Source organism: Neolamprologus brichardi, chromosome 16 (genome assembly GCF_056152115.1).
Source record: "Neolamprologus brichardi isolate AB-2024 chromosome 16, ASM5615211v1, whole genome shotgun sequence".
In the NCBI taxonomy this organism is placed as follows: Eukaryota; Metazoa; Chordata; class Actinopteri; order Cichliformes; family Cichlidae; genus Neolamprologus; species Neolamprologus brichardi.
In genome coordinates, this window is record NC_142119.1 from 31436992 (window position 1) to 31463526 (window position 26535).

General features: G+C 39.3%; 1 long non-coding RNA gene across 1 annotated transcript in view; it reads left to right on the plus strand.

The window, feature by feature from the left end:
• Window positions 1-10035, plus strand: part of LOC148098320 (uncharacterized) — a 35048-nt gene extending 25013 nt beyond the window's left edge. Inside the window, exons 2-3 of the long non-coding RNA XR_015716611.1 lie at window positions 1174-1284; window positions 9610-10035. This is a non-coding gene — a long non-coding RNA (uncharacterized LOC148098320). The remainder of the gene's footprint in view (window positions 1-1173; window positions 1285-9609) is intronic.
• Window positions 10036-26535: the final 16500 nt, after the last annotated feature.

Below are 26535 nucleotides of genomic sequence, written 5' to 3' on the forward strand. Positions count from 1 at the left end.
TTGGGCATTTAAAGATAAAATAAACAATTTTCAGTAACTAAAAGAAAGATTTCAAATGAAGTCACACAAATTTTGGCATCCACCTTTCTTTGATTTACCCAACGAAGCTGGATGTTAATCAGTCTAACACTAATTTGGCCGCCGATGACCTGGATTGACGATTGAGACAGCCTCAAGTGGACAATACAGAATCTACAGTTTTTTCCACCATCACACTGACATTCTCTAGCTCTCAATTTTGTCACCACTTGGTGCACGTATACACCAAGTCAAGGATCAGAAAAGGAGATTAAGGACTTTTTGAGTTCTCTATCACTATCTGTGCTTAACTTCACCCTTGACTATCAAAACATGCAGTTTATCTGCAAAAAATGAATCACATTAAAACATTTACATTTTCTTCCACAAAATACCTTTTGATTTGAAGTTTGAATCATGACTAAGACCTCACAGGGTTAAAATCAGATGTTCTTTTATTTTTAAAATGGAGTCATGGGATGGGGGTTTTTTTGGGTCACATTAATTGGTTTTAAGTCTGTGTTTTCATGGGATTTGCAGACCAAAAGAACTAAAAACATCATTAAATCTGTTAAATATAGATTTTTGGATACTCAGTTAAGAACTGAACTAAGGTCACAATAACAACAGCGGCGAGTGTCGGATTTTGTAACTGAAGGTGCAGCTGAGAGGGATCTGTTCTTTCCTTGTTTTTGCCTAATTCTCGTGTTATATGACAACTTTACATCTGACATGTGGCCCAGACACAAAATAAAGCAGAAGCCAGGTATTCAGTGTGTTCACGTGCATGTGATGAAAGAGACGAGGATTACAGTTTAAGGCCAAACGTCTAGATTTCCCTTATGCCGTCTGCTGCCCGAGGCTACTTTAGCCAACTAAAGTCCAGCTGTATGTACATAATGCTTACGTCCAACACTGTGTGCATAATAAAAAAAATGCTCATCTTTTACTGTTGCTAGGTAGAAGCATGTTCTATTTAGTGTGATTTTCTGTAGTCAAGCAGCAGCATTTGCCATTTTTGAATATTCCCGAGTGAGAGGCCCAAGGGCTGACATCTCTTTTTTTCATCATATGATTAAATTCCCAGTGCTGTGTTTGGATGTCCTCTCCCTCTCTATTTTTTCACAAACTGCATATTTCTGTGTTTACTTCCAGAGGGCTCAAAGCGAGGACACCCTTCCAGATAGATCTGCATGGGCGTAACCAAAACTCAGGGGATAGCCGACAAGTGAGAACACGTCCTGTCAGAGAAAAGCAAGCTCCCAGGTGATGGACAAACACGTGACTCACATCCATGTACTGTAAAACTATACATGTTGATGTAATGTGTAAATAAAGGAGCAATAAATTCTCTGTTTCCACGCAGATGTTTGTATAACACTAAAGAGTAGATGAAATGCACTTGAATTCAAATGCCATCACACTGTTTCTGGACCAGCTCTAATCCACTTTGTTGGTGTGACTGTTCAGCTAAGGTTCAGCTGAGATTTGTTGCTGTGATTGAATAAAGTGAAAGAAGATAAGCTGCCTTTTATATGGTGACAACAGTACTATTGTACCAGCTGGCCTGATGCAGTCCAATGACAACATCTACGTGTGTGATGTTATTCAGGACAGAGGCATACCAGGTGTTTTCTTTATAGCTCTGAGTGTAGCCTCATCCCAGGTGCTGTTCAAAGGCCTGCCACGAGCTGAATAGACAGCATAATGTGACAGTACAGGACTTTCCCCTGAGCTGAATTAAGTCCACATATACGAGAGCAAATCAAAGCTAATAACAACCAAACTTGAAAGACTTCAGTGCAAATATTGTTTGTTTTTAATTGATATAACACTGGTCCAATCCTGGGACTGGACATAAACTACCACAGTTTCACCAAAGCTGCTTTCATAGGCGTCCTTTGCCATGCTGCTGCATTCTGTTTTCCTCCACTTTTCCTTGAAAGACACTAGTGTATCTCAATTCACTTCATTTTCATTTAGTTTATTGGTTGAATGATCAGTTGAATTGTGATTAAAATTAAATATATAAAATCAAATCAAATAAAAAGACATGTTTCTTTTTTAATAAACTTTGATGAAGTCACTTTAGCTCCTTGAATTGACTGTACTTTTGACTTCGTGCCATAAAAATTAACTTGATTTTGACTATTTTTTCAGTTTGTGATCTTAACTGAGATTATTGTGACCGAATAAATGGATGTTCATCTGTTTTGATAGCTTTTGAATATCAAGCTTTGGCTGCTTGGCTAGAATTGGCATACACTCTGGGTCAAGGCTTTTGTATTAACACCACAGGTAACAAAGTTAACATGTTGCCTCAGTAGAATTTTAATGTCGTGTGTGGAGTTATGAGTGAGTGTTACAAAATGGGGTTATAGTGATGGGTTACCTCAGACTGTACCCACGATAACCAACTCATGATTCAGTAGCTGTTATCATATAAAGTTTAATGGCAAACCTGATAGACTACCAAGGTTTTTTAGATCCATGGCTCACTTACAAGATCAAGAGTTGTAGCATTCCAGCCAGACTTTATTCAGACAATGCACTCAATGATCATTACGGATGGACCATGGTGGGGTATTCCAACCCATTTATTCACAAATTACCATAGACACATCGTAAGAGCTGTAATCATGACATAAAACAAAATAAACATTCACTTGATAGATTGATTCACGCTTCCGTTATGCTAATTAATTCACAGAAAAGGCACAGGAGGTGCTAGCATCAGCCTGCTAGATCACTCATAAACTTATTAACAATCAAATAATACATTTACAAATTGTCCGAAATGTAAACAACAAGTACAACAAACAAACATACCTGTTCGCCTTGCAGCTAGATGCTAATTTAAAGATGGATGGAAAACGGTAACTTTCTCATTAACCGTTTCTATGGCAAGCAGTAGCAATACGATCTTCCTTCCCGGAAGTTGCCCGTTCCGAATTTCAAAATAAGAGTCGAATCTAGATTATAAGGTATAATTCGTTCAGGGACTTAGCTGTTTGAAAAATATCAATAAGATAAATAATCTGGGTCATTTACAAGAGTTTCATAGTCAAACACATTTTCAGAGCACTACAGTCCATATATTGTTCCTCCTCAACCATATATATTTGGACACTGACACAAGCTTTTTTTTTTTACCTGTTTCCTGAAACATATTCTGATTACAGTTATATAATAAAAATAATGTGTAGACTCTCCTTTTGTGGGTATCCACATTCAAATTGGATGAAGAATTTGGGAGTTTCAGGTCCCACAAACATAAAAGAAATTGCTACAATATTAAGAGTGGCAAAATCTACAGTTTGGTACATCTTGAGAAAGAAAGCAAGAAAGCACTGGTGAACTCGACAATGCAAAAAGACCTGGAGGCGTGGAACAACTCATGATCCAAATCATACCACATCATCTGGAAAGTGTGATGGATTGCGTATGCATGCCTGCCAGTGGCACTGGAACACTAGTATTTATTGATAATGTGACACAGAACAGAAGCAGCTGAATAAATGCTGAGGTGTTGGGAGACATAATGTCTCTTCAAATCCAGCTAAAAGCAGTCATGGCGGCGTTTCATAATACAGTTGAACAATGTCCCAAAACACACAGCCAAAACAACCCATAAGTTTATTAAAGCAAAGACGTGGAATTTTCTTGATCTGAATGCAATTGAGCATGCATTTCACTTGCTGAAGACTAAACTTTGGACAAAAAAGGCTCACAAACAAACAGCAACTGAAAGCCACTGCAGTAAAGGCCTGGCACAGCATTCAAAAGGAGCAAACCCAGCTTCTGATGATGTTCAAGACTTCAGGCTGTCATTGCAAGCAAAGGGTTTCCAACCAAGTAATAGAAATGAACATTTCTTTTCACTTATTTCATTTTTTTGAGCCCCTGAAATGAAGGGATCGTGTGTGTGTTTAAAATGCTTTAGTTCCTCACATTTTTATGCAATCTTTTTGTTAGCGAACAAAATTAAAGCTGAAAGTCTGCACTTCAACTTCATTTAAAATTCATTGTGGTAATGTGTCTTTGTACAATGTCAGGAAGAGGACATTATGTGCCCTACAATCAGTCCAGTAGGGTGTTTCAGTGGTTTGAGATAATGTTATTGCTGGATTTGGGCAGGAACTTTAAAGCCATCCTGGGTACTTTGACCTCCACCTGGACTTGGACAGAGCACTTCTTGGATTAAATGGTTCATCCAAAATACATTTTTCTTTGACGTTAGCTTGGTTATGGTTAAATCTCAATTACCACTGAGGCATAAAAATGAACAACAAAAATCCTCTGTATGTAAAAACTTGATCCAACACAGATGCTTTTCTTTCATCTATGGACCGGGATTTTTATTCCTACTTTTCCATTACACTTTAACACAAAGAAAAATGCTTTAGTTCCTCACATTTTTATGCAACCTTTTTGTTCAGTGAACAAAATTAAAGTTGAAAGCCTGCATTTCAACTGCATCTGAGCTGTTTCAATTTCAAATTCATTGTGGTGATGTACAGAACCAATGAGCTCTGTCCAAATATTTATGCACCTAACTTTATGTAATGCATTCCCAGCCGCATATAGCCACACCTGGCAATTTTGGGTGGCAAATAGAATTTCCCTTGATTCCCTGAGATACTTCTGTGTGAGCTTGAAGGAAGACTTGATAAGGCTACTGAAAGAAGAGCAACACAACAGGAATTTCTAAAAGTATTTTCTTTTCTGTGAATTCCCATTTCAAAGTTTCTTTGTAGTTCTATCCTCAATGCTTTTCACATAGATCACATAACACATTCACTATAAAAAGGTGGGTAAAGTTCTGTGATTTTTTAAAACAAAGTTCAAAAGTATTTTTTTTTTTATAACAAAACCAAAGATTGCACTTCATCTTTTCCGACTTATTTGATTTCAAGTTAGCATGATATAATTTGAAAACACAACATAATGTTCAGTTTGTTATGAGCTATCATGTCACCGTCACCTGATTAGATAAACTGCCATATTTCCATCTGTATGTCATGTTTGACTGCACAGTTATTTTGATAAGAAGATTCGTTCCTTCTTGTCTCCTGTACGGTATTATAATTATGTTGTAATCCAGCAAAACAAACACAAATACGTAAGTAAGATATAAGCAGATACTGTAGTTACAGGTCAGCTGTGTTCTGTTAACAGGTTGCAGGCATTATCCTGTCAGAATTCGTGCGCTGCAAAAAGCAAGTACACAGCATATGAAATGAAAGCGCACTAAAGAAAAGCGTGAATTGAGAGTAACAAACAGTATCTATGTGCAGCTAACTCTCGTTTAGACTTCAGGGATTTTGTGAACTGAGTATTAGATACAGGAATGCTCTTTCTAATGTCAAACTTGCTAAAAAGTTTCTCATTGCCGTTTTGTTTACATTATTAGTCTCATTTTTATTTGAAGAATTTCAGTCAAGATGTATTTTTCAGCATAGCACCGAAGCAGTGGCAGTGAAGTGTTACAACCAGTAAGTACCAATGATCTTCGGCCTCTGACAGTAGACTCATCTCTGTGCTTGTCCTGTTAGACCTCAGTGCAGCATTCAGTATCGCTGTCTGCACTCTCGCCACAGAGATTAAAACACAGTGGATATTAAAGGAAATGTGGTACAGTGGTTTGGATCATATCTATCTGATAGTCTCCAATTTTTTCGCTCGCAAAGTTAGTTGTGGAATTCTACAGAGTTCTGTGCCAGGACCAGCATATTTTTAGCTTTAATTACCTTGGCAGCCGGTAACACCATGAGGACTCTTGGGGTTATTTTTGACCAGGGTATGTCCCTCAATGTGCATATTAAACAAATATGTAGGGCTGCTTTCTTTCATCTGTGTAATATCTCTAAAATTAGAAGCATCATTTTTCAGAGCGATGCTGAAGTGTCAGTTCATGCATTTATTACTTCTAGGCTTGAGTATTGTAATCCATTATTATGAGATCACTCTAACATCTACACAAAAAGCCTTCAGTTGATCCATAATACTGCAGTGAGAGTACTAAGTGGAACTGCAATGAGTGAACATATTTCTTGCATATTAGCGTCTCCTCATTGACTCCCTTTTACATCCACAATTGAATTTAAAATCCTTCTCCTCACATACAAAGTCTTGGATAATCAGGCTCCATCATATCTTAAAGACCTCATACTACCTTATTATCCTACTAGAGTTTCTGATAGTAAAATGGATGGGAGAGCCTTCAGCTATTAAGCCCCTCTTCTATGGAACCAGCTCCCAGTTTGGATTCAGGAGACCAACACGTGCTCGACTTTTAAGATTAGGCTTACAACTTTCCGTTTGATAAAGCTTTCCTTAGGGCTGGATCAGGTGAGCCTGAACCGGATTTCTGGGGTTTTGTCTCCAATACACTAAAATCTTAATCTTACAATGTAAAGAGCCTGGAGACAACTGCTGTGAATGGGCACTTGAATTAAATTGACTAGAAATGAAGGTGAATGACTGCTAACCAGGAATATTTGAATGGTTATTACAGCTGCAAAGAAGCACACTGCTGGCGCCAATCTTCCATTACAACGAGCAGGAAGCAGGAATAGTGCTTGTACTTAAGCCTGATATACTGCGCGTGTATATATCATAAAGCATATTAGTGTTAACAAAGGGGACAGACATGCTGCTCTGTCAGTTTAGTGTTGAAGTGGTTCTGTCTGATGTACTGACCTCAGATCAGCATTCTCATTCCACTGTGGTCTGCTAATATTAGAGCTGCAGTGAAACTCTGACACTGGAAATATATTATTTCTGGATACAACTACTCGATACAGTTTATTCTTCCAGTTTCTTCTGTCTTGGCTTTTTCATCACTCTTTTTACACTGTAAATGGAAACAAAGCCCTTGTGATTTTACTTGCTAATATTGAGGTATTCCTTATGATACTGTCATTTTTATCAGCATACTGAGGATTGTAGTTGTGAGACTTGTTTCATTTACTAATCGTGAATACATTTCAGGTGTGGAACACTGCTGTGGCAAGTGAAAAAACTGTTTACCTCAAAGTCATTTAATACATTTTGAGATCATTATTTATTAAAATATTAAAATGGTTTACAGTGACTGTGTGGACAAGAACAATGTCAATGTTTAGCCAATAACAGGCTGCTGTGATTTATTGACTCCCGGTCAGTTCTTATGTCCAGAGTTATAGTACATTTGTTATTAAAACCAGTGTTACTGTGACTGTGTGGTGTATGGGACACACCAAGAAGAATATGTCTAAAAAAACAAAACAAAACAAAAAACTAGGCCCCTTATTGTGATATTTTTGGAGTCTATTTATTATAATGTTTGCTAAACTAACGTTGTATGAAGTGCTTTAACTTTGAAACAAGGTAGAGCTCCTATACTGTAATGTGAAGTTGATTTCACTCACCGTCTTTAAATACTGCACACAACTATAGAAAACACCATCATTTTTCTCATTGAGGAGGAGCAATACACATACAAGTATATATGTTTTAATTTAAAAACACACAATTTGGCATTTAAGCAGACTAAAATTCAAAATCGAATTCTCTCAAACGTACACAGAAATTCCTACAGAAATTCATCAGTGGTTTGGCAACCTGTCCAGGATGTACCCTGCCTATTGCTTTATCCTAACTGGGAGAGGCTCCAGCTGTGATCCTGAACAGGAGAGGTTTAGTATATGGATGGATGGACAAACAGACTGGACCGTATTCAGAATGCCTTTGAAGTTTGTTTGAAATGTGATTGCATTCAAAATTCCCCAAATCCTTCTTAATCAAGACATCCAAAGGTATCTGGTCCTCTGTGAAACAGCAAGTGCCCCCTAAACCTTAATAACTGGTTGTGCCACACCTGGCAGCAAGAACTGCAATCGCATGTCTGTTATAACTGGCAATGATCGTTCTCTTGCTGCATAACCCAATTCTTCTTCAGGATTTTCTGGTGGAGAGAAGAATTCATGGTTGGATCAATTATAACAAGTCATCCAGGTCCTGAAGTGACTGTTGATATAATGATCTTTTTATGAAATGCTGTTAGTTTTCGCACCAGATATAATGGAACTCAAATCCTCCAAAAAGATGAACTTTTATCTCTTGGGTCCACAGAATATTTTCTCAAAAATCTTAGGGATGATCAAAATATTTTTTGGCAAATGTGAGACGAGTCTTTTTTGTTATTTTTTGTCAGCATTGCTTTTCATTCAGAAGTTTTTCTGGGTTAGGTTTAGGTGGCAACTACTTTTTCACATATAGGGCTAGGTAGATTTGAAGATGTTTCCCCTTAATGGATAAAATAATCATTTGAAAAAACATTTTGTGTCTTCTTGGATTATTTTTGACCAGTATTATTAGTTTTATCTGAAACGTTTAAGTGTGAAAAATATGCACTAATAAACTAATAAATCAGGAAGGGGAAATTCTTTTACGACACTGTCCAAAGTCTGTTTTAGGAGGCTGAGGAGTGACATAAATTCCAGGAGACTCTGGTTCATACTACATTGAGACCACTGTGTTTTGCACTTTTTCACTTCCATTTTCACTGGTTGGGTTTATGGACAAAAAACTGCAGCAACCCAGAATATTACAATGAGTGAATGACAGACCCACTTCACAAAACCATAACCCAGTGAAGACAACATGCTGCATACATGCTGCTACGCATGTGACAATTAAAGAACCTTGAACCTTGACAAAATGCCACTAATTGATGTCCCATGTATGAGAACAGGCTGCACATGAAAGGATGACATCATATTGCACTGAACACAATACTTGCTGCCACTAGAATATGGCTAAGGAGGACAACATGGAGGATGACAGTATGTTGACAGATGACAAACCAAAATATATTTCTGCTTCACAACAGTGCACGTGTTTGGTAGATTTTCACTTCTCATTTTTCTGCAGTAGAAACCAGCATAGCTACATAGTTATTGATGCCTCCATTGTTAATACATGCAAATTAGCTAGACACAAATCAAGGACACTTGCAAATGTCAGTGAGGGCAGCCTGTCCTAAGGATCTTATTTGGGTGCAGATGGAACAAAGCCTTACACCGGAGATACACTTCCTCGAAACGCTTAAAAACAGTTAAGAGGGTTTGGAGATGACTGCTCCAGGAAGCAGAATAAATGACCACATCATCTAGGTAGGCCTCACAGTTAGGGACCCCGGCCAAAACCTTAGCCATCAGGCGCTGAAATGTCGCTGGCGCATTACGCAAGCCAAAGGGCATCACGGTATACTGAAGGAAGTGATCGGGGGTAACGAATGCAGAGATCTCAGACGCTCTTGCAGTTAAAGGAACCTGCCAATATCCCTTTAATAAATCCAATTTGGTCACATAAGTAGCGGATCCCACCCGATCATGCGCTGGTCCCTCCTTTTACAAGACTTCAACTTACAAATTAGCCATAAAAAGGGCCTCGATAATGTCCTCGCTGATGCCCTATCTAGAGCAGTGTAAACAGGTAGGAATTAAACATGCAGTGGTTGTTTAATTCTTATGGTGGGGGGTGTTACGTGCCTGTGTTGGTGGGTTATCTGTTTCTTAATGTGTGTATGCAAATCCACCTGTGCAGGGGCTCGGCTGTGATTGGTGGACCTAAGGAACGGCCTGATGTAACTGGTTCCTGCTGTGGACATGGACTATAAAAGGGCGACCGAACAGCTGCGGTGCGGGGGGTGTGGCAGACTTCCCGTGCACTTGCCTCAGGTCCAGACGGAGCAGCCGTAGCAATAGCTATTTGGTTAAATGGTCGGGCATGTATGTGAAGGGTGGAGCAAGTAGGGGTGAGCTGCCGATTATTTTGGGAAGCCTTCTTTTCTCCTGTGTTTTTAGACCAGGGAGGTCAGACTGTGTTATTCCTTTCTTTTCTTTTCCGTAAACAGGTCAGAGGAGAACCGAAGCCTAGGTTGAGTTTTGTTTGTTGTGTTGGCCTTAGCTCACCCCGAAATCATACACTCCCGCTACCGTGAGTGCCATTGCTGTCAATAAATTATTGTTAAAAGTCCGATGCTGTGGCTGTGTCTGTTTGGGCGTGGGAAGTCACGGGACACCCCGCTCTTGTTACGGTCATCTCGAGCCGGGTCGTAACAACCACTGTTTGCATAAACATTCATCTGTGTCATAAATATAGCTAACCTCCATACCACTTGTGTTTTTGTATTCCAGTAGAGACGTTTCTGAGTTAGGCACCACGTTTGGGCCTAATCTGAGATATCAGACCCTTATGTGCTCAATTTTAATTCATAGTTCTGAATCACCAGCTACCACAGGAGTCTGATGACTGAACACTGCACATAATTCAGACACTATTCCCACTCCTTTTTCCATCCTGTAGTGTTGTGCCTGGACCTAATCTTTTAGGATTTGCTTCCATGTATTTTTGGAGGTTTTTGTGTCAATTCCTAAAATGGTACTGAGCTCTTGCCAGATATTTTTTTTAGAACTATATTTATAACTTGGCAAACTTTTTGCTATCCTGTCTGGTAATGTGCCTATGGACTCCATCACATTGCATTCATTTATAAAGTCACAGATTGACTCTGGGAACAGTAGTGTTGTGGAGGTTAGCATTGCCTGGATTTGCATGTGTTGAGTGTAAAAGGTGGTCTGTCTCTATGTGCTAATCCTCAGATAGAGTGGGGATCGGTCCATGATTTATCTCACCCTTTAGCAGGTGGGATAGGCACCAGGCCGTAGGCAACCATGAATTGGACAAGTGTAAGAAAATGGATCAATGGGCAGCTAACACTTTAAAAGGATACAGGATAAGAGAGGCAGCTATCTCAAACACAGAATTAAAAGCAAGCATACCTCTGATGTTAATGTTGTTACTGAAAGGCTATTTTAAATGAAGGTTGGTAGGTAGAGATTAAAATGGCTTTAAACAAGGGGATTGAGAACTTACACTGACATTAAAATATAAAAAAAATGTAACAATTGCACATATACACAATGCATATATACTCATCTGAAGAATTGATAGGTATTTTTGATCTAAGTTGGAAAAATGTAATGTTTAATTGTTTTTCTGCTGTAATGACTGGTTTTAGATTGTAAGACCTTCCTGGGCTTCCTCCAAACATGCTTTCTATTAATCCCTGAGAGAAAAATCTTGCCAGATTCCACTTAGCTCACTCGCATGTCTGCAAACAATTAAACAATCAAACAGAACCATTCCAAGAGGAAGTTAGCCTATTATTCTGAATTACAGTTTAAGAGATTGTATTTCCTTGTCTTGTTTCCTTGACACAGTGTCTCATGTGTCCCTGATCAGCACATCACTCGTGGTTAATCAAGCTCACATTCTACTTTGACGTGCTCTTCCTTTTCTAATGGGTAACATGGAGCTTTCAAAATATTCTGTCTGGCCACTTTCCAGAGAGCCAAATGAGCCTACTGTGCAGTTCAAAATATTGTCAATCAAATCATTTTTAGAGAGTTTTATGTCTTATGTTGAGCTGCAAAATCTTTTGAAATCTGGGTTATAAGATCATATACAGTTTTGATCAAACTGCTTGCTGGGAAACGTTTTTTTTCTTCCACTGTATAACCAGAAATGTTTACCAGAAAGCAGCAGGATATCCCCAAAGCATCAGGAAGGACATCCGCAAAACTAATCAACCCTAAACCGCAGAGACCCCTAAGTGGCTGGATTCACATATCCTTATGGGTTCACCCCAGTCAGATCCTGTATCTAGCAGGGGTAAAGTCCACTAATCAGGCTTTAAGTCATCTTTATTGACCATGAATTAATTCCATGCCCCCCACAAATAACTTGACCGAGATGGGTGTTTAATGGCTTAATGATGGAGCTATTAATCCATCTAAGAGCTTTCTTTCTCCATTTTTGACAGACCCCTCTAATGTTCGCTGTTTTGACTTTAGAATTTTAGTATTTTTACCTACATGAGAGATGTCACTTCAAGGATGTGTTTTTAAGACATGTCCACCACTGTGATCTAAACTATAATAATTACAGCAGTTAAATGGATTGACATGAAACCTTTAAATACTTTGGTAATCTTGTATTATTGTTTGTATTTATCCTGTAAAATACCCCAAAATCTTCTGGACTGACTGACATTTGATGTACATATTACTCTGGTACCAGTGTGAGGTGATTGACAGATTTGAGTAAAATATTAGCTTTTAGACTGTCTATTTGGAAATTGGAAATCATGATGAATGTACTTTTTAAGGTCAAAATTTCAGTTTGCCCAATGCTGACACACTCAAATAACCACTGGATGTTAATCCATAGACCTCCATATTTAAAATGTCTAATCTGAGCATTAAATTATAAATATGTTTTGGTCTCTGCACTTAATTTTCTATACAGAGTAATTTTCTTGTAAATGTATTTTGGGGAAATATTTTATTAAAGTCTAAGATTAATATTTTTGGGGGTGTGGCCTCTTTGACTGTCAGGTAGATGATTATATTTGTAGCTGCTACCTGTCAGCTTCACTTCAGCTAGAGTTCCTGAACTGGACCTCTGGACTAGCTATGGAGTTAATTGTACTCATAAACCAGTCAAGAAGTCTGAGCTCCAGTTTTGGTGAGTGAAATACTAGGATTTTATTTGGATGTTACTAAGCACAAATTTGATTTTGATTGATTTGATCAGATATTTGTGCCTTTGTGAAACACCCATGCAGTCTACTGATGTAGCTTGAAAACTAAGCTAGCTAGCATTACCCGGCTAGCTTTGCTTATGGGGCCAGAAGTGATAATATATAGCAGAGTGTGGTGTGCTAAGGCAAGACAGTAGTAATGGTCAAGTTAAGGCTACAAAATGCAAAACAGTAAATTAATCTGCTTTTAATTTCCACAGGACTCCATCAATTACTTGATAAATTTCTGTACAAAGTTAATCTCTAATCCAACCAAGCTTTCCTGAGTTTTTCTGATGACCAATGTTTTAAAGATCTGCTTTTAAATGCCTTAAATATGATAAGGTCAGAAGAGGAAAGCCAACATGACAGATGTGTTTCTGTCTCATTAATCATTAAAGTACCCCAGTGTGTTAGCTATGTCTACTTCTACATTAACACACTGTGTCAACAACAATGCCACAATCTGTTCCTGAAATAGACATTTTCCTGGAATCAATTCACTCAGTATCTCAGATTGGGGAATGGAGGGGTGGGAGGGAGGATGCCAGGGAGGGAGAGATGGGATCAGAGCCGGATTAGAGTGAAGCTGTAATTTACTGACTGAGAGCTGGGAAAGAGCTTCACATTATCACCACCTTTTTTTTCTTTGGTGATTTGAATTCTTAGAAGTGTTTTTGCTTTAATGTTGAGCTATAGCATGATGATACATGCTATAGCTTGGCAATCTTGTTCAGCTCAGTGTCTAATATTAGAGTCAGGAAAAAACCGGACCATATGGCACAATCTTGAAGATATTTCACGTTTTCATCTTGAATTCAACCTTGCTCTATGAGTCATGTTTTGTTACTGGGCGTTACGTGACTCGAAAATCCTTTTTTTCCCTCAAGGCTTAGAGTTTGTTAAGTCTTCAGTTAAGCATTTGTAGCAAATATCATTAATGATTTGTTTTGACATAGGCTAGAAGCTGCAGGTTGCAGACAGAAGTAATATTTAGAGTCACATGGAAGCCAGTTTACTGGGAGTCTGGGAGTTTAAGGAGATTATGATTATATTTAAACTTGTAACAGCCATCCGGCCTATTTGTGGCCACAGGAAGTACAGTCCTGTTGCTGCTATCTCGATGCAGATGCGAGCAGCTGTGCATCTTTCCTGCCGGAGATAGAGTGAAAGCACCTGGCAGCTTAAAGCTCTGGAGTTCAATCCTGATAAACAAACAAGTAAGCAAAAGGGGGCAAATCACAGTTAAGCCCAGTAAAGACGGATGCGTTTGGAATAACCCCAGGCGGCAAATGAACCAAAGAGATCCTGACCCAATAGGGTCTCTGGGTTTACCAAAGTCCAAGGTCTTGGCTTATATGGGTATCCACCCAGATGCTCCAAATGTTGCTGCTGCTATTCTGGCCAGGATTTGAAAGTAGGAAAGAAACTGCACCTCAAAAATAAGCAAATATTTGCAGTGAAGTATTTTATTGTTCTCCCATTTTTTTGTTCCATCCCATTTGATCTTGCTCTTACTTGACTCTGCTTCCAGCATGTTGTAGGGTTTAAGGAAAACCTCAGTAATGCAGTGCCTTTGTCTGGTCTTATGCTGCCTCGTCCTTCTTTTGAAATCTTTTTTTTTTTATTCTTAAGGCTCCCCCCCCTCCTCACAGAGAAATCCACAGGGGTTTTTAACCATCCCACCTGCAGAGAGAATAATATCCTAAATCCATATTAGTGCTCTTTCCCAAAAGCTTTGGTCAACAGATGGTTTACCCAAATCCCCTGGACCTCCCATCCAAAGCCCCCCAGCCCCATTTGACTCTGAGCTTGGACATGTGTTGACAGGGTCACTATTATATTAAAAAAATGACTCCGGGAGTCCCTGTCATATGTTATTTATGGCTTTATTTGTTTCTAAAGCCCTCTACAGGACATATCTAAAATAAATTCTCCATTTTACTTCATGTAAATAATAATTATACATAAACACACAATTGGAATGCGGCAGTCTGAAAAAACAAAACTGAGGAAGTGTGACTATTCATGATGCCATAAAAAGAAGCCTTTTCATCAGGTATGTTGCTGAATTTCCTGCAATCAACATGTTTTGATTCACACTTCACTGCTGATTTTTCTCAGCTGGCTATGAGATAAGCAGTGAGGATTGCTGTGCCAGACCCAATTAGGGCTAACCCGGCGCTGTTCAGGAAGTGTCCCTGCTGCTGGCTTTTGCCGTGCTCGGTCATTAAGCCCAACAGGAGTGGCTGGTTAATTGTAATCCTTCTGTGCTGGAACAACAGCCACACTGCCGTGAACCCAGTTGAGTCCCCCCTCCCATCAGAAAACAAGTTAGTTCAAGCTGCTTGTCATGTGTCAAATGGTTTTGCCGCTTGTTGTCCCAGGAAACAACGGCGACCAATCAGGAGTCATCTCTGAGAAAGAATGACTGATAATATTAATCCTACATAAAAGAGAGATTTCAGAAATGTCAGCTGATTGTTTTTTTGTCTATTTTGCCAACATTTGCAGGGGTTTTCCTCTAACAGCGATTAATGGTTAAATATCATACAGGAAATAAGACAAAAAAAAAAGTATCAAAATGTAAAGTTACTACAGGGAAAAGGAGAGAAGTCAGTGAACCAATGAAATTTAATTTTGTTTTAATTACATCATACAATCCCAACAACAGTCACCTCAAGGTGCGTTACTGTATTTTAAAAGGTAAAGACCCTACAATAATACATCGTTAAGGAACTTTTCAAAGACCCATCCGAGACGAATGGTAAAGAGGAGCGGCATCCATAGTCTAAACACTACACAACAAATAAAGAAAAGATGGGAGAGATGGCAGATACCAGTTATCCAGTTCAGTGGAGAAGCACAAAATCTCAAGCATGGACAACGTTTTTGTGGGAAAACATTGCTCAGTTCTCTATTACCCCTCATATGAAAGCATGCCATGATAATGGTAAACCTTTATGCTGGAGGAGCGTAGCTCTCAATCTGCCATCTTACTCTCTGGGTATGTGAACACTTTCAGAATAAATAATATATAATGGATCCTTTATTTCTCCAGCTAAAAGTCTCACTGAAATAAAAAAACAAACCCTGCTTTTCAAGAGGGATCTGGGCATGAGGGCAACATTACTGGAGAGAGCTTCATCGGGCTCTGCCTATGGTCCTCAACACAAGCATACCAATACAAGGCCTTTTTTGGATGAATAGAAAAGTAGAAAAAGTAGAAAAAGGTTGTCACTGAAAGATGGCTAACTAACTAAACAGATGTGCCAAAGGACACCTGGGGGGAGAGGTTGGTTTCTCTTTAAATATGACCTTAAACCTTAAACTTAGCCAATAGCTTTCTCAAGGTGAGAAGTAGGATTAGTGTTGAGTTTTGTGCTAAATCGGCACATATAAGAAAATTTAGTTTTAATTAAGGCATGCATTTATTTTAGCAGCACAGATTTATTGTCAGATGTTTTTCTTCCTTCTTCCACAAAGACAAAATTCTTTAAAAAGGCATCAAGCAAATGCAGACTTTAGTTCCAGCTACTAGATGTCTCACCAATGACTCTGCTCCAATGTGGGGACTGGACTCCAGGAGACCTGTTCTCCCTCTTATGTTCATTTGGGCGATTGCTGAGCATGTAGAGCAATCGCACTTCTCCTTCACCCCTTTTCCTCCTTCCCTGTGCGCATGCCATTAGATTTTGTCTTCTCTCTGTTATAGTTCTTTTGTTTTAGTCTCCCTATACTCTCCTTTTTTCTCTTCTCTTTTACCTCACCCCACATTCAGGCAAGCATATCAATACAAGGACACCAGAAGCAAAAGGTTTGGATGAATACTTAGAAAGTAGAAAAAGGTTGTCACTGAAAGGTGGCCAACTAACTAAACAGATGTGCCAAAGGACATCTGGGGGGAGAGGTTGATTTCTCTTTAACCCTTTAAGACCTACCATAGAACCAAGTCCACCAGAGCTTATATTATATTTTTACATGCTGTGGAGCCATTTTTGGGAGCATTTCAAGTTGCTATACATCAATACAACCATTATAGCCCAAATTTTAATAATATGTCTGCATTAAGTGCATAGTAATTACATAAATTGCAAAAAAGTGCAATAAACTACAAAAAAATTGAAAATCGTTTTTGCTTTTTTAACATATATTTCTAGTTAGAGAAATTTAAGAGGCTTATCCCTCAAAACTGTAAATACAAAAAAGTTGCACAAAATAGTTTCCTACCACAAGAAATTTATTTTGAGTGTCTTCATAGTTTTATTTTTGAAATACACCAATTTTTATATACTGCAGGAAAAAAGAAAATAAATATTATAATGCAAATTTGCAAAAAAACAGCATGTGCATCAAAATAAACTATTTCCAGCAGTGCAATATGAGTCCTAAGCATCCCAGAAACGACACAGAAAGTCAGAAAGTCAAAGATAACTTTTAAAAACACCAGTATAGGCTCATGAGGCCCTGATGGTAAAAAACTACATTTCCGCGAAAATGACCTCACTTCCGGTTTCGGGCAGGTCATGGCGGACATGCGATAGTTCGCGCTGACGTCCATTCCAACATAGGAAGTGTTACGAACAGCTGATCGGATCGGCAAAGCGTGCTTCTGGAATATTATGTTTTTGTTCCTGCAAGCACTTTTTTATACAATATTTGCAAAGCTATATGTGGAAGGAAACTGTGACCGAGGACAAGCTGATGGCATAAGATGTACAACTCCTCCGGTTTCATATGCAAAAAAAATTATTGTGCTAGCTCACGTGGTTGCAGTGCTACTGGGATTTAAAAGTAGTTGCGCAAAACGGAGCGTGCCCGCTCTGACCGGTTTTAAAGGGTTAAATATGACCTTAAACTCTAACCCACAACTTTCTCAAGGTTAGAGCTAGGATTAGTGTTGAGTTTTGTGCTAAATAAGCACATATAGGAAAACGTGAAGATGTTACATTTTAAATTAAGTCATGCATTTATTTTAGCAGCACAAATTTATTGTCAGATGTTTTTCTTCCTTCTCAAAGTGTTGAGAAAAATGAGTATGATTCCAGATCTGAATGAGTTAAAATAAGTGATTGAAGGTGATCTACTAATTAATTATTTAGTTGTTTTTTTTCATTACATGTGTCATCATCTCCTTATTGTGAACTCCTTGTTTCTAATATATCCAAATATGCACGCCCAAATTAGTACAGATTCACTTTACATAGTATATTTTCAAAAGAAGAAAAGTTGCTAGTACCTTCTCTTATTTTTTTCTCTCGTGCTTTGCACACCTGTGAACTGTAATACTGACAAATTTTTTTCTTTAAAAGATTATACAACACTGCCTTTAAGATGGCCGTCTTTTCTCCTGCAGTGCTTACCTACAGTATAGAGTGCAGCTGAAAGGAATGTCATCTTGGTTTACGGTCTTTCTGCCTTTCTGTGAGGTCCCATTTGTGCATCGTAGGGAGGAATGTGAAGAATGTCAAGTTTGCAGTACAGAAACCTTACAGGGAACACATGACACATGACGAATCCAAACTGGAACCAGCTTCCAGTTTGGATTCGGGAGACAGACACTATCTCTACTTTTAAGATTAGGCTTAAAACTTTCCTTTTTGCTAAAGCATATAGTTAGGGCTGGACCAGGTGACCCTGAATCCTCCCTTAGTTATGCTGCAATAGATGTAGGCTGCTGGGGGATTCCCATGATGCATTGAGTTTTTCCTTTCCAGTCACCTTTCTCACTCACTATGTGTTAACAGACCTCTCTGCATTGAATCATATCTGTTATTAACCTCTGTCTCTCTTCCACAGCATGTCTTTATCCTGTCTTCCTTCTCTCACCCCAACCAATCACAGCAGATGGCTCCGCCCCTCCCTGAGCCTGGTTCTGCCGAAGGTTTCTTCCTGTTAAAAGGGAGTTTTTTCCTTCCCACTGTCGCCAAAGTGCTTGCTCATAGGGGGTCATATGATTGTTGGGTTTTTCTCTGTATCTATGAAGCGCCTTGAGGCGACTTTTGTTGTGATTTGGCGCTATATAAATAAAATTGAATTGAATTGAATTGAATGACTGAGAATGACTGATGCTCTGACTGAAATCAGTATAAAATATTGTTGGTGATTCTGAGCCTAGATGGAGGCCGTACATTCGACAGAAATGACTACATTTGGAAAACGACATCATCTCTTGTGTTACTTTCCCAAAGCAGTCCCATCCAGCTGCTGTTCCACGGACAGCGACTAAAGTTCCTTGAGTCACTATTTTACTGTCTGCATTGACTCTCATATTGTCAGATAGTTTAGAAATGTTAGGTATGTAGGATATTTTCACTCTAGCTATACTCATTCACTGCTCCCTATTTAATGAGTTAATTGGCAGAAATCCTCTGAGCAGGCTATGGTTACAGTAAATCACCCAATTTACTTTCAATAAAATCACCCAATCAACTCCAGGAACTCTGTCGTTAGGAGTGTTCACGGCTTCCTCCAACTGTAGTGTCACGGTTGTGAATGTTGTCCTTGCATGTGTCTCTTCTATTCATTTTTTAAAAACAAACGCTTTTTTAGCACCTTTTCAAGCACATTTTCCTGTGTGGCTTTGAAGCGTGCCGCATTATGTGCTGTAATTTGTTCCTGGATAACTTGTATACATGTGCACTGCAATAATTGTATAAGAGCAATTGTATATCTACTGTACCACAAAGAGTGTCTGGTTACACTGCTGGTGTATTCTATACTATATCTCTATGAGCATGCACAATGCAGCGTGTATTCTATGTTATGGTGTGTGTGAACTTGATCCGTTTGATCTCTGACCAGAGATGTTAACACGGCATGGGAGTGTGACACTCCTAGTGTACCCGTCAGCATGGAGTGTCAGGTCACGTGGCCTGTGCGTCCAGAACTAGCACGCAATCCTGTGTCAGCTGCTGTCAAGGTGCTGCAGGTGCTTTCTGCACTGGCTTTCCCACACTGAAGGGCACTGGGGGGCATGGACACCTTAGCTGCCTATTCAACCAACACACTGCCTCGGACGGGCAAGCGGGGCTGGGCTCCTCCCCTCTCAATAGCACGGGGCCGCTCCTCTCTCCTTAGTCCAACAATGGCCACTGCTATCACTGCCCAGCAATACAAACCAGGGCGGGGACCCGCCAAGTGCTCATAAAAGACTCTGTCACTTTGACACAGGCAATCAGAGAGCTTGCCTTTATGGAAACCATAGAAAGAAAAATAGGGCTTTCTCTCAATCTCCCTCTCTTTCCTGCTCACTTTCCAATTCAGAATTCCTCCCTGTCCTTTTGTCTCGGGGCTCACCTGTGCCTGATGTGACATGTTGAGTGTATCAGTCAGGTTGTGCATGCTCTCTGGCCTCTGTGTGACCTCTACCACAAAGCAGGAGTTCAGGCAGGACGATTCTGCCCTTATCCAGCTGTTTTCAGTGCATCGTCACTTTCCCTTTCACACGCTGTCAAAATCATTTCATTCACAATTTCAGCATTGCTGTGATTGTCCACTGATCTTTGACCCTGTTCTTGGACCTGGTTCTTTAAATATCAACATGAATTTTTCTCTCTGTCTTTCAGACCCTTACATTGTCCCTCTGGATGTCCACAGCGTGTTGAAGTTTCTATCACATATCCACTAGCTCTGCTCCAACACGGGGAATGACTCCGGGAGTCCTGTCCTCCCTGTTATTTTCATTTGGGTGATTGCTGAGCATGTAGAGTAATCACATGAAGCACTGGACACTTCTCCTTCACCCCTTCTTCTTATTCCCTGTGTGTTAATCTGCCACTTTTACATGCCATTAGATTTTGTCTTCTCTCTGTTATAGTTCTTTTGTTTTAGTCTCCCTATACTCTCCTTTTTTCTCTTATCTTTTACCTCACCGTACATTCAAGCACAGCAGACTGCTGCCCCTCCTTGTGCCTGCTTCTTTTGGAGATTTCTTCCTGTTCTTTTTCCACGCCACTGCAAATGCTTCTCGTAGGTTTGATAAAGTGTCTGAAGACGTTGTGAATTGTCTCTATATATAAAAAAAATTTGATTTAATCTGTGATCAACACTTTGTTTTTTCTTATTGCTTCAGTAAAATTTTGCTAGAAACATTTTGCTGGAAAAATAAAGTTTAAAATGTTTTAGTATTTTTTTCCCTGCAAGTTATATTTTTGCTCTGCATGCTCACCTCTTTACAGCTTCATTAATGGTTCACTCTCTAGTGTTGACCATAAATAACATGGACAGCCACAGTGAGGTCACCCATTGGTTATGAAGCCTTGAGCTGAGCATTTTCACTATCGCCTTCTTGGTGTTTTTTAAGCCCGTTCTCACTCCCGAGGCGTAACATGCCGACGTTTTGTCACGTCCCGCGGCGTTCCTGAGGAACGCGAAAGGAGACCTTCGGCATTCTTATGGTACGCGGCAGGTTATAGACGTTCCAGCCCTGTATTCCAGCCCTAAACCTAACCTTATCCCTAGCCCTAACCATAACCTTTTTCCTGACCTTAACCAAGACTTTAATTATGTTAAATAGCGTGTTTCTAAGCGATTTGAAGAAAAAGAGCGAACATGTGTAGATTGAGTCCATACGGTTCTTATATTTCCTCATTTTTCCGAGGTCGTCATTTAGGAACGGGGTGGGTAGCCGAAAACGTAATATGTTGACGATTTGTCACCTAGCGTAAAATGTTACGCTTTGGGAGTGAGAACGTGTTGGGATGTGACGTGATAGTGGTTACTGTCAAACTGTGAAACTGAGCAAACCACAAGCCCTAGATGATTCTCCTTCTGAGCCTAACGATTAGCATAATGTCAACTTTTTTATTATGAACTGAAAGCGGTGAATGAGCCAGTGAAGTCAACAGTGCTTACTGAGGTCACAAAGCAAGGGAGCTGAGAGCCATTTTCCAATAGATGTCTATACAACAGAAAGTGTTTTTAGTAGTCAGAGGAGCCGCCCCCTGCTGACCTTTAGAGAGAATGGAGGTATTCTGGTTTGGCTTCTCTTTTTAAATCAGCAAGCTGCTCCCATCTTTTATACAGTTTGTGGTGCTGGTATGATCAGCATCTCTGGCTCCTCCCACCTTTCATAACAGTTTCACATTACACAAGTTGTCAGTTAGTAAGTACACCTACTGACTTTTACTACAACGTTTCTTTCTTTACTGAAGTTACTTCTTTAAATTCAAGTCCAAAGTAATAGAAATAGGAAGATCTATTATGTGAAAGTATACATGCCACACCATAAATGCTCTATTAAAATGCTGTCTATATATAATTGCTCATTACATTTGTTTAAAAATCATTATGATGTTGATTTTTTGTAAATTAAACAAATATGAAAAATCACTTTAAGGTGGCACTGGTTTTTTCAGCTGTACTTGTCTCATGTCTTCTAACACATGTTCATTTTCCTTATATAAGTCTTAAGTATTAAATTGACTCTAATAGCTGTGTTGAAATAGGCTGGAGTTGATGTTCTTTCTGCATACCAAAAAAAAAAAAAAGGCTCCCTTTCTACTATTTCAAAATTTAATTCCCTGTAACTTGCTTCAGGCTCATTAAAATCATCATATTCTTTACTGTGTGGCTGTAGGAGCTCGATCCAGCCCTGGAATTATAATTAAATACTCACAAACATGCCTTCATGGAGTGCCGCCTTTTCCACTTTGAGTGATTTATCTTGTTGTACTTCAGTGCACACTTTTACTGTCAGGAATGTACACGACGTTTTTGGCATTCACACTCAAAACATTTTTATTTCCGCATCGAAATCATCATTATTCAGCCTGACATATTTGGTATCTTTGGACGCTTTGGGATCAGCACAGAGCTGCATGTTATTTACTGACATTTAAAGTGAGCTGTGAAACAGTTATATAATGTACGTGCAGCAACACGCAGGAAGCCCTTAAGCGCCTGAAACAAGGTGGAAGCAGAACCTCAGTAAATAGATTTCAGATATTCTTTTTAAAAACAGTTTAGAAAGCTATAGTATTAGGAATGCAGCTGGGATAAATAAGGCTCTGGCAAATTGTTGCACCGGTTGAGTGTCTAAGTCACTGTGTGGAGATAACAGAGATATCTTGAGTGCACTTTGATGTTTTTGATCGTTATTGCAGCTGCATATCGAGTGGAGATTGAGTATGTCTATTTATCTATTGATAGGATTTATTAACTGATTGAAGGTGCAGTGAAGTAAATAAGAGAATGACTGCATAAAGTTGTTCGAATTCAGTTTGGCTGCTGATAAAGTGTGATACAGGCTGCTTCTTGCTTCAGCGCCTTCACACGGTGATGGCAATACAAGTCTGTTTCACATTTTACAATTAGGGACATGAAAAACTGCTTAGTTACTAACAAATGAGTGACAATCTGGAATGATATTTCTGCTCAGTGCTTGGATCAGAATGTAGAAAGTAAAGCATTAGACTGATCTATGGGTAGTTATGAGCCCTCACTGGTTCTGTATAATAGCCTCCATATAATCCTGCATATAGAGGTTCATTTGTGCACTTGATTCATGGAGGTCATGTGGTTTTTGGGAATAAATCCAATGCTGAGTGGTCTTTCTTTTGAATTGTACTGTATTGAATTGTCCCTTTATCAGCTAACATTCCAAGCTAACCACTGGCAGATTTGTGGAGCTGACTCACAATTAGCAAAACCAAGTCTGTATGGAAAACACTACCTGCCAAATACCTTGCTAGCTTGTGTGTAAAGTCAAAAAGTGTTGATTTCAGCATAATCAAGGAACTACATATTGTCTATAGGACATCATACTGAGCATATATATGTGTGTGTATGCTCAGTATAATATAGTGCATCTTCTAATTCGTAAAGACATGTGCATGCTTGCGTGCACACACATGAAAGAAATAAAGAGCAGATGAAAGTATGTCAGGTATTGTGTACTAGTTCTGTAGAGTACAATAGCAGGATAATATGTGATAGGATCTTGCAGGGTTGCATTATGTTCAGGCTTTTGTTAAGTACAAAGTACTGCCTGTATAGTATCCGCTGCATCTGTGGATTACCTTTTAAATGTTTGATTTAGAGCACGTGTGGAATTTCACCATAAGCGGGATTTTTCTCCCTAACAAATATCTTTTTGCAGTGACTCCTGAGCTGGCAGAGAGTATGTTAATTCTTCTTAATGCTATTTTTTATTCTTTTATTGGTGCGTGAAAACCTGATGACAAAACATGATTTTGTCCATGCACCTCTGGCTCTCCCAAAGCTCATCAGGAATGAATTCATACACAGATTAATATTTGTGATGTGGCGTGTTTCACCACTGTGACCCTGTGAAGAATGTAGCATTGGAAACATTGCCATGCTTATTTCCACTCTTGCAATAAAACCATGCAGACCTGAGTCCATAAAATCCCCAATTTATGCCGCTCTCAAATTGCTACTTGCGAGCATCATCAACTACTGTAACCTACAGCAAAAAACAAACAAAACGCCTGTGCCCGTTTTAGGATCATTTAATAGATCCAGTGATAGATTTATGAGGACAGGAGTCAAAGCTCCACTCTTGTCTTGGCAAAGTTTCAGTTTAAATGCAGTCCCAGTATCTGTTCATTATTTCATTGTGCAGCCTAGCCACCATGTCTCATGTAAAACTCAAGGGAGGCCATAAAGCAGCTTCTAAAACAGCACCTCACTGTACACGTCTAACACTTTTGTCATTTTCATTAGGGGAAAATGTTTTTCTACAGACGCTCTTGAGGCTCCAATGAATGCCTTGTATGTTAACAACATCCCCTGTGGCACCACCATAAAGGTTACAAGTGTTTTCCTGTTGGTGATTGCGCGGTTAATACAAACCTTTATTCATTTTGATTCCCTGACAAATGTCTGAGGTTGACTCCGGCATCATGCGACTGTTCCCCTTTTTAAGGACACAGACAGCTGTCTGTCATACTTGTTTGCAGTATGTTCCAGGATTCATTTGGAGATATTAATCTTAGACTGCGCACTTCTCAGGCAGGAGCCAGACTGGATATACAGTACACTGTGTAGCTCACAGTCACATTCAGCAGTATCGACCAATAAGCTTGTTGAAAAAAAAAAAGATAAATTTGCGCTGCTACTGCAGTACAGACGTAATTATCGTAAGTTATGCTGTTATAATTGTTTTCAAAACCTGCCTTAAATCTTAAAAAAGACATTATAAACCAAGGATGACGGGCAGCTTATTTGTGTATGAACTGAAGGCTGCAGCGAGCGGTTTGAGTCCAGTTACAACTTTACGACAACGAGTCAATGAAATGCAATAATTCACAAATTACTGTGTTTTTCTCGACAAGATTACAGTCAAGGTTATGCAAAGAACATGATATTACAACAAATAAACGTTATAACTCCAACTTCAGGCTTGGGTTGCGTTAGCTTGTTCCCAACAATTCAGGGAAGGCTGCGACATTGTGTGAAAGATTTTGACCTTGTTGTCACAACACATACAGCGCTCCAGAGTGTCTACTCTAAAATGAAAAGGTGAGTAAGTAAATGGAGTGAACAAAATCCATCACGCAGCCTTGTTAATTATTATGGAAGCTTAAAAGCAGCTGTAAAGTGATGGATCTTAATGGCTCTCTTGTCATATGTCATGGGTTCTTTCCATGTTTATGCAAAAACTCAATGTCACTAAGTTTCTTCATGCCCTCTGTCAGTCATGGATCATGGCACAAAGGCAATTCGAACCATCTAAGATGCAATTACAAACTAATTACAGATTACCCCCTCCCTGCCTCCCCCTCCTTCCCAGCCCTCCCTACCTTTCCATAATCCTTCCTCAATCCCCCTTACAGCTACAGTAACTCCTCCAATTATGTGCTCCCCCTCATGTCAGCTCAGATGAGATTGTTTTTATTTTACATTCACAGACACATGTTGTCATACACTTTTAGTTTGACAGATGAGAGAATGAAGTTGACAGAAAGACATCATTTTGTGGTAGTGGGGATTTTGTGTTGTGTGCATGTGTTGATGGTGGATATTGTGCTTGCCCAGTGAAGCATGATGTTGGACAAAAGACTGTTTACTCTGGGTAAATTATTGAACTTGTGCAAATGCTGTGGGGCCCCATATAATCAGTGAAGACACATCAGCCTGGGAGGCAAACAGCAAGACGTCATTTTATATCCTCTTTCTATTTAAGGTTTGGTTTTGGTGAAAACTGGAGTGCAAATATCGTAGCAGAGTATGATTTCAAGGTCAAACGCTCTTGCTACAATTCAGCTGCCCACAGACGTTTATATTTCTTCAAAAAACAAGTTAAAAATGCCCGTGATACACAGCACAGCATTGTGTGTTTACATGGAAATGTTCTCGGTTCTGTAGACATCCTTGACACAATGTATACAGTCTGTAGCCACCCAGAGATTGGATGCTTTTGACTGCATACCATGCATCCTCGTTATATATTATCTGCTTCACATTCTGGTTGTGTCTACTGACTTGTGCATGCTGCGTAGTCAGCACACAAAGCGATAGAAGCTCCCATGCTGGTCTTCAGTGTCCTTGTTAATGGATTACGCCCAGACATAGTTATATTCTACAGACTTCGAAAGTCTGCAAGGACATCTGAAAGACTTAATGTCATACATTCTGGGAGAATCTTCAGTAGTTGTCTACAAGAGTAGCAGAAATGCACCAGGGCACACGTATATACGTATTCCTAGTAGAGACTTGACTCAGACACCTCATGTTTAGGTTCTTTTAGTAACAGAAAACAGTGGAGCTGAGAGTTTGAGCTAAATCTGGATACATTCTTTCTCACATTACACCAGGAGCAAACACACTGGACACTATAGGTACATTAAACAGAAGCACATGGTGTGCTACTCCTATTGCAAACAGGAAAAACACAGGATGCTGAAGCAATTACAACAAAG